This window comes from Haliaeetus albicilla, chromosome 24 (genome assembly GCF_947461875.1).
Source record: "Haliaeetus albicilla chromosome 24, bHalAlb1.1, whole genome shotgun sequence".
NCBI classification, from domain to species: Eukaryota; Metazoa; Chordata; class Aves; order Accipitriformes; family Accipitridae; genus Haliaeetus; species Haliaeetus albicilla.
In genome coordinates this window covers 4045014-4053786 of record NC_091506.1, presented here as the reverse complement: position 1 = coordinate 4053786, position 8773 = coordinate 4045014, and positions in this window count along the sequence as shown.

The window sequence follows — 8773 nt, the reverse complement described above, 5'->3', positions numbered from 1 at the left end:
AAAGCTGGCCTGGAAGGACCCAGCTTCAGCTCAAAAGAGTTTGTGTTAGCTAAAATCCTGGGATCATTTAACGGACCTGAACATATAGCTGTGATACTTCCAAACCCAAATGACACGCCTGTACAGCACTGCAGTATCGTTCATGTGACTGGACAGCCTTGGCATGGTGACATGTCTCATGGGTTTGCTCAAGTCCCTTCTCTCCTAGTGCATGAGGTTTGCTGATTCAAATTTGGAGATTATCATAGACACCAGTAAATGAATACCAGTATCTAGTGTCAGTTTACCACCGGTTAACCATATTGGTGGTTCCACTGGAGGAGATTGCGATGCTATGGCACCAGGAGAGGGCACCAGCAGCCCTGACTCCATTCCAGTGTGCCCCAGAACTGGAAGCGCAGGGGAGGAAGTTTCCTACAAGGCAACTGTTTCTCTTCTAGACATATTCCTTTGTTCCCAGGTTCAGAGATACCTCATGGTCTAACTTGGAAAGACTGGGATTTTTAGCTGCAAGAGCTTGCAGTGCCCTGTGTGAGTTAAATTTTTCTACAGGCAATACTGAATGGACAAATATTCATATACAGAATGACATTCAGAGCTGGCATTATCTGGCACATTGATTAGCAGCTTTAGCAAAGAGCTGAAGATATAATTGGGAGAAAGAGCGAACTGCAGACAATCTCGCTTTTACTACAAAGGTGTGAGGTTCATTAGTGAAACAGTGTTGGGGAATTTGTCTTTCCTCTTTCATCCTGTGGAGACTGTGTGAATTGGCTTGTGATGGTTTTGTTCTGTGCTTAAATATTGCTGTCTGATTTACAGACTTTGAATAGTCTTAGGCAGATTCTGCAGCTGAATAAATAGAGAGGGAGCAGCAAGTGAACCAAGCGTGCTTGGGGGAGAAGCAGAAGGGAGCTTTCTTCCATTAATGGTCTGCAGAGAAGGTGGGATAGAAAGCCCGTGGAGGGACTAGTCATCTCTTTTGACCTTTTTGCAATCAGACACATTTCCCTGGCATGTTCACACCAGTGCATGCATCTAAGAGCTGCCTCTTGCAAGTTCATTCTTGAAGGAAGTAATTGAGTCTCTTGGAGAAAACTGTCTTGACTCACAGGCTGAGAGCATCGGATTGACTATACAAAGGACTGGAGGTCCAAAAAACCAGTCTGGTTTGCCAAGCAAGGAATTAGAAGCAGTGGCTTGGATGGTGCATGTTATCCCAGATGAAATAGCACACTCGGAATTATTATCTCCAGCCTTAGAGCATCGAGAGTTGCTGAATTATCTCAGGTGTCAGACTGCCGCCTTTCTCCAAATGACAACCGTTATCCTGGCACGGTTTTATATCTTCAGATCTTTGCTCCTGCAACTTCAGGTTGGATACAGCTTTGAAATTAACTGGAGAAACATAAGGAAACTCTTAATGAAATCTTCACTATGTACAATTGCATCTGGGTATAATCAGGCGTCTCCTTAGGCAAAACCTTTGGCATTCAGCACAGTGATTCTGTACATGCCCACAGGTGGTTACAGAAATTCACATCAGCAGGCTTGCTTATGAATGTTGCTGTCCTAGAAATGCCTCCATGTTAGGGCTTTGACTATCTGTGTTTGTTTAATATATATGTAAAATATCCACATCTTTATTCAGCTGTGAAACTACACAGAGGGATCCCCTACCTACCTGCCCTCATTGCACATCCAGGATTCAGAACCTCGGCAGCCCTTCAACAGGCTGTTTCCATAACAACAGAAGAGAAAAAAACCCTGAGAAGTAGTCCGTAGCTCCGTGCAAGGCTGGTCGGTGTGGCCTCCGGAGGTCCATCAGGTCTCCTGAACCCCACAGCCTCCCCCAGGCTTGGGGCAGACCCCAGAGACTTCCCTTCTTCCCCAGGCTGAAACGTCCTTTGAAGACAAAAGCCAGCCCCCCCCAGCTCCTACAAAGGAAACTTAAATTCTGTCGTTGTCTGAACTGAAATGAGAAACTCAGCTCTGCGGTGCAGATCCGCACCATCACACAAGGGGCTAATGCCTTTCAGCTCTATCAGTCAGTTAATTTTTATCCATTATCCTTTTGCTGTGCATCCTCTTTCACCCCATCTCTTGAGGGCACTAATAGACTTAATTGCTCTGAGCAGGCTCACCAGGACCCCCACGCTCACGCCTTCTCCCGAAGGACCCAGGAGCTGTATTTAAGCCCAGCCCCGGGCACCCAGGTGTGTTTAGGACATGGCACCGGCGTGGTTGTGCCTCGCTCTGTCTCCCACGGTCCCACCTCACTGACCGGTGAGCCCTGGACCCGTGCTATGGGATGGACCTCAGAGTCACCCTCTGGGTAGCCTTGTCCTTGACCCCATCTCCTGCCGGTTCTGACTGGACCTTCTGGATGTCCCAGGTCTGACCCCCCCATCTCACCCTGGGGCCTCGGTCTGCCCCCAGCCCCGCTTGGGTGCAGTGGGACAGCATGGTGTTGGCCAAGGCAGTGTTCCCACTGACACTCACTCATCATCCCCCCCACCCTGCTCCTCGTTTACCCTCATTTTTAACATCTTCTTTTATTTTTCTTTTCACTTCAAAAGAGCTCTTCCCCTCCTGTCCCCTGAGTTGCCCTCCAGTAAAGTAGCCCAAACCAGCCATTATGTTACAGTGTGAAAGGACACAACAACTTCACGTTATTAAAAAAACTGCAAAAAGAGCATTAGCCTACGAAGCATACGGCCTGATTGCCAAAATTCCCCATTACCCCATTACACTGTCATTGTTTGTGCCATTCTTTGCTTGATTTCTATCTTTTTGAATGTTATCTCAGGAGTGCGCACACAGCCTAATATAACACTGAACTCATAGTCATTACTGCAATAGAAATAATGATAAATTATTCTGTGAGCAAAACAAATCCTGTACAAATTGAATAGCAAAAGTTGTTTTTCAAGCAGCTTTAATTTAAGGCAGTATTATGTTTCTCTCCTGATTCAGAAGTGACTTGTTCACTTAATGAGAAAGGGTCTCATTCTGATCACACTTGCTCCTGTTTCACAGAGGTATCACTCTACTGCTCCTTGGCATTACTCCTGATTTATACCAGCAGTCAAAATGTGCTCATCTCTTACTCTGTCATCTTTTTTTATTAATTCCAGCTTGTCTTTGCCCTTTTTGGGATGCATAACTCCAGCAGGCACAAGTGAGAGCACTTACTCAGTACAGGTGAAAAGGCGGCTGCCAATTAAAGCCCCATTATTCACTGTCATTCCTACAGGAGATAGAGACAACACCGTTAGAGCAATCCATCTTATCCTCTCTTTGGGTCACACTCCAAGCCACTAACCTCATCAGCGTAAACACCCACCCATAAGCCTTTCTTATCCTCTTCAACACAGTTTAAGCCACATTTTACTTTCTCTTGCCTTTTGGTGGTTTGCGTGCTGAACTTGCAACATGAATTTCTCCATTGCCTTGCACAACTTACCACACTGACTTTCCAGCTGGGAAATACTTTTGTCAACCTACAGAGCGAGGGGAAATCTGTGGCCTCTCACTTTTCCACCTAATAACCTTACCTTCTTTGGTGGACCAAAGCAGCATTTTCTGGGAAACACGTAAGCAAATTTTCCCTTGTCGTGAAGGGTAACTTATGCTTAGGTTAAAGATTAACTGTATATCTTGGAGGATAAATACTCGCCATAAACCAGTATCATAAGGGAAAATATGTTATTTCATCTATACTGTTGTCTGTTACTGGTATTATATTAATGCCATTTGTAATGAGCTAATACACATCACAACATATTTTAAGGAGACGGCATTTCATATTTAAGACTATCCAATTTTTTAACTACATTAGTCAATTAATATGTTAGTAACCATAATAGATGCCCACAGCGGTTATCTGGTATACTTGACTTTATTACAGAGGTATTTAAAATCAGCCTTGGCTGAGTGGTCTGTGACCACATCTAGATCAGCCGTGGTTTAAAAGAGGCTTTGTCAGCACAGGGCTCCTCACCGTATTGAAAATTCTCTCTGGAGATCCACAGCCATAAATATGCTGCAGCTTGCTCAGTAATTTAAGTTCAAATAGCATCTTTTGATGAGAAAACGTGAGTCAAAACACACAGTAAAACAAATATTTCTCAGGTTTTTTTCTCAGTGAAGCACAAAGCTGCATGAATCAGTGACAGCATTCACACCTTCAGCCATTGCTTTGAAGATTTCCGTGATTTTTTTTATTTGAAGACATGATTGGTTTTTTTTAATTTTAATACCTCTCAGCTGCTCTTGACAAACACAAATTGCTAGCCCATTTTACATTTCAACATCGAACGTTAAAAGTGCTCAACTGTTTATGGTAAGTCAATACTTTATAACCCGATCTAAAATGTGGCTAGCTTTAAACAGTTTAGAGATTTTTAACCAGCACTACTAATATTTAAATTAATAGTCAAATAATATTAAACAGCAAATCATTCTCTTGTGCATCTCCTGGACTGTATGTGATAATGCATCACCTTTGGCCACATGATGAGACCCATTGCAGGCCATTCTAAACGGTCAGATGAGGGTGGCACAGCAACGTGTCCCACCTATCCACTTAGTGGGTGAATTTACATCTCCAGCCCAGGCACTGTACGAAGCTGACACATAAGGCCCCAAATCTTGTCAACTCATTGGTCTTTCAGTTCCTTTTTTGAGAGCGTAGGCTCAGAGATCTGCCAGAGTGCATTGGTAACAGGATAAATTAAATTCCGCAGCGTCCCTTCACCCATCTGGAAACAGCAATTCTGGCTGTTTCCCATTGACCTCACAAGATTAATTGGCAGTTGATAGCCTTTATATTCTAATTTTCCACCTAAGGGCCCTGTTATATTTCAACCGCTGTGCCTGAAGAAATGCATCTTCATGTAGAATTAAAACTTTTATGAGTGCAAAAACTCAGATCAGAGGTTGCCATGCCTATTTTGAAGTCTTCTTTCGTCTTTTAAACCTTGGTTACTCCCACTTTGGATAGACAGGTTATCTTATAAGGAGTTCCTTTTTTTAAAGGTTTGTGTTAGGTTTGTTTGGCTTTGCTTTTGCTGCAGTTGCATTATTTAACATCCCTCTCTTTATTTTCAGTCAGTCCAATCTCTTGGCAATAAGGATGGAGAACAAAACAATCTCCCTTCTACAAATTAGGGGATAAATTAACCAATGAATCCAGAAGATAATTATATAGGTTGGAATGAGATGTAGTCACGTAGAAAGAACTAAAATTTGAAAGAGTTTTTTGTTTTATTTATAGTTTGAAAGAAAATGGTAACCTCTTCTCCCTTCTGGCTCCTCTATCAAGAAAACGTGTAAGCCTTTTAATGTATCTCAGTGCATCATAGATGGCACTGGGGAAGGATACCCATTCTAGCAAAGGTAAGTGAAATATAAACAATTTGGGTATTCACAGCTTGGACAGAGGATTGAATATAGCTTTCTAGAAACAATTCCTTTTAGAAAAGTTCCTTTTGTACATTGGTGATTACTGTCATCGTGGCAAAATGATGTTTGACTTGCATTCCTGTCCAGAGTTTGAACGTTGGCATGGGGATTTCTTTCTTTGGTGGTTGTATAAGGGATGTGTGCGACTCTTCAAGTGTGGAATATATGCTAGGCTGTGTTTACGGACCTTGTAAGAGATTGGTTTTGTCAGCGGTCAGTGAATGCTTTGCGGAGAAATGTATACCCAAATGTAGGTGTATCGGCTTCTGATATTTTTTTAATCATTATGCGTTCGTGATATAAGTGCATTTCACTCCGAAGTGAGGCAAGACACTTTAAAATTATACCTTCCGTTGTGCTTTTCACTGCTTTAGTATGGTCTACAGAGTCACTGCCAGAGAAGCACATGTGAGCCCAGCAAAAAAGCAGATGGCGGAAGGACTGAGAAAGCAGTTTCAATGAAGTTGAAATTTGGGAGCTGTTAGAGATGATAGATATATTTAGAAAAGTATATAGGATAAATTTTCAGCTGATGGAAAGTGTCACAGCCACATTAACTTCAAGGAGCGGGAAGTCAGCTGAGCTTGAACTGCATGATAATTCTATATCATTAAATCAGTATGTAACATAGCACACCCACGTGGCTCTAAATACAGGTGAATTTGACAGCAGTTTTTCTCTGGTATTGTTTCCCCTCAGTGTTGGATTTAACGTCTAGCCAAACTAGTACGCACGTTTAAGATGACATATACCCGATTTTGCTGTCGGTTTCTGAGGGAGCACATTACCTCTCTGAGAAACTTTTTCAAGCCCTTGAGCAAGATGTAGCTGTTGGAACTGAGGATTTTTTCTGCTCCATCCCAGAGCTGGACTATGCAGGCAGGAACGGGAGGACGACAGAGCAGGGTCAGCCTGCGTGGTCTCCTACAGCTGCAGCCACTTTGCAGCTAGACAGGTCTCAAAACCAGTTTCGTTTTCCTGACAGGACTTGGCTTAAGGGGTTTCTTTGGAGGTCATCTTTGGAGCAGTGCACCCTTGGTTCATTCCAGGGTCCTGTTGTCCTAGATCTTGCGCTTAGTTGTGCTTTTTGTCACTGCTGGGCATCAGCAAGGGCTGCAGTACAACCTTTGTGATCAGCCAACAGGAATTTCTTATATTATACATTCCCGATTCAATCTTTTTTTTTCTTGAGCTAAAAAGTATTTTTAAGAAAAATAGGTAGTCTTGGTATTATAATGGCCCGTCATGAATAGCTTGGCACAACTAGGAAAATGTTGCTAAAAGGTTAATTAAACTCACTGTTCAGAAAAAAAATTAATAAACAGTTTTCTCATCTGCCAGTTATTAGATCTTGTTATACTTTGTCAGCTGGATAGAGGAGCCCTCCACTACAAAATACCTATTCCTTCTGGTTCCACAGACTGGGATCTAATCACCTCTTAACATGCTACTTGATGAATTCTCATTGCTCGTTCTAAGATGTACTTTCAAATGCTGCAGTTGTTTCCCTGACTCCTTTGTGAATCCTAACAAGTAGTTTGCTATCCCTCCTGAGCTGCAGATGGTAGAACTAGACACTTAAATTCCAAAATGCATACCAGCACAAAATACAAAAGCAATAGAGACTTTTTATACCTACTTAATATCCTCTGCTTATACAGCTATGGATTTTGTAGCCCTCCAAATAGATAAGGTTCAACCTATGGTTCTTAAATCTCTCTCAGACTTATGTCCCGCTCAGAGTATAGGTTCTTCATAGGGATCCTGATTCTATCCCTTGCATTCCTTGTTCCTTGCTCCATCACATTGCGTTTACTGGCTATTCTGAAAAAGCATACTGCTTGCTTACAGCCAGCTAAACAAATGGTTAAGGTCACCCTGCACCACAGGCCTCCATTTACTGTTAGTTTTGATTTGAAGGTTTGAAAGTATTTATCCTTTTAATTTAGATACTGAAAAAAAATACTAAGTATTGCCTGCAGAGTCTACTAAAACTATTAGGGTGTATTATCATACCTGACAAGTGTAATGCTGACCATTTTGGTAATCCCCAGACTTTCAAGGGAGTGCTTAGTTTCATTCTTGTAAGAATGTAATTTTTGACTCACGCTCATCACCTCGGTCTGGTGACAGTATTTCCAGTATTTACTGAGCATTGCTTATTTTTAATAAAATTTCCTGGGTTTCCATAACATCAATGTGTGTGTATATATATATATATATATGTATATAAGGTTGAAGGGTAAGACAGAAGTATGCTTGTTTTTACAGAGTGTTTTCCCAATTATTGTATCTGATATTCACAGTACTAATTTTTTTCTCCTTGTGTGTCTTGTCTGAAGGACATTGAAGAGGGATAAATCATTTACATATTCTGTTACATGAGAATTGCCAATATTTTTTAAAAGTCTTACATTGTTGATCAAGCTATTGCTTTCCTCCTCACATTAATAACTTTGTATAGCTTGACTGTGCAAAAAAAAATTGTTTTAATGGGCAGTTATTTGTATGCTGTTGTTTCCTAAGCCTTCTATTCTTCATATAACTTCGTCTGTCTAGCAGAATTTAAAAGCAGTCTGAAATGTAATTGGAAAATGTGTATCATACCATGTAGTATTTAGAAGCAAATTGTCTGGACTGAAATTGCTGATGCAGGTGACCTATTGAACACCCTGCAACCCACCAGTCAGATTAAATTGGTAAAGGAACACGGGGAGCACCAAATGGTTCAGCAACAAACCATCTAGTGTTTTGTTTTCGATTTGGACTTTAACGTAGGTTATTTTAATAAAACCGTTTCACTATATGGACATAAAAAATGGAAGAATACAAATGATAGCATTAGCCAAGACCACTGTTTGTCCCTGTCTTAAGAGATCAGTGTCATTTCTTCTTTTCTCATGAAAACCAAATGAACCCCTCAGTAATCATCTTGTTCACGTGTCTGCAGAACTTGGAAGGGGGGTCCCTGGTAATTCTGAATCAGCTGTTTACATTCATAACTGTGCTTGGTTTCAAAGGTAGCTACAATAATTCCGTAAATGTTACTTATTATAATCCAAATGGGTTTGACTCTCCGTGGAAAAAGGTGCACAAACGATTTCTTTAAAATACTTGTTTTTATTTTGTATAGGGCAGTATAGATAATCAGGTTGTTTTATATCAATGTAGGGTTTTGGCAGTAGACATTATGTGCAAATTACACCAGTTGACCTTGACAGAAAGCAAAAAGAGTTCATTTTATTCAGTAGTTGGTGAGCGATAGGTCTCATCTACATCACTGAAAAAGCTATGACTGTGTTCATGG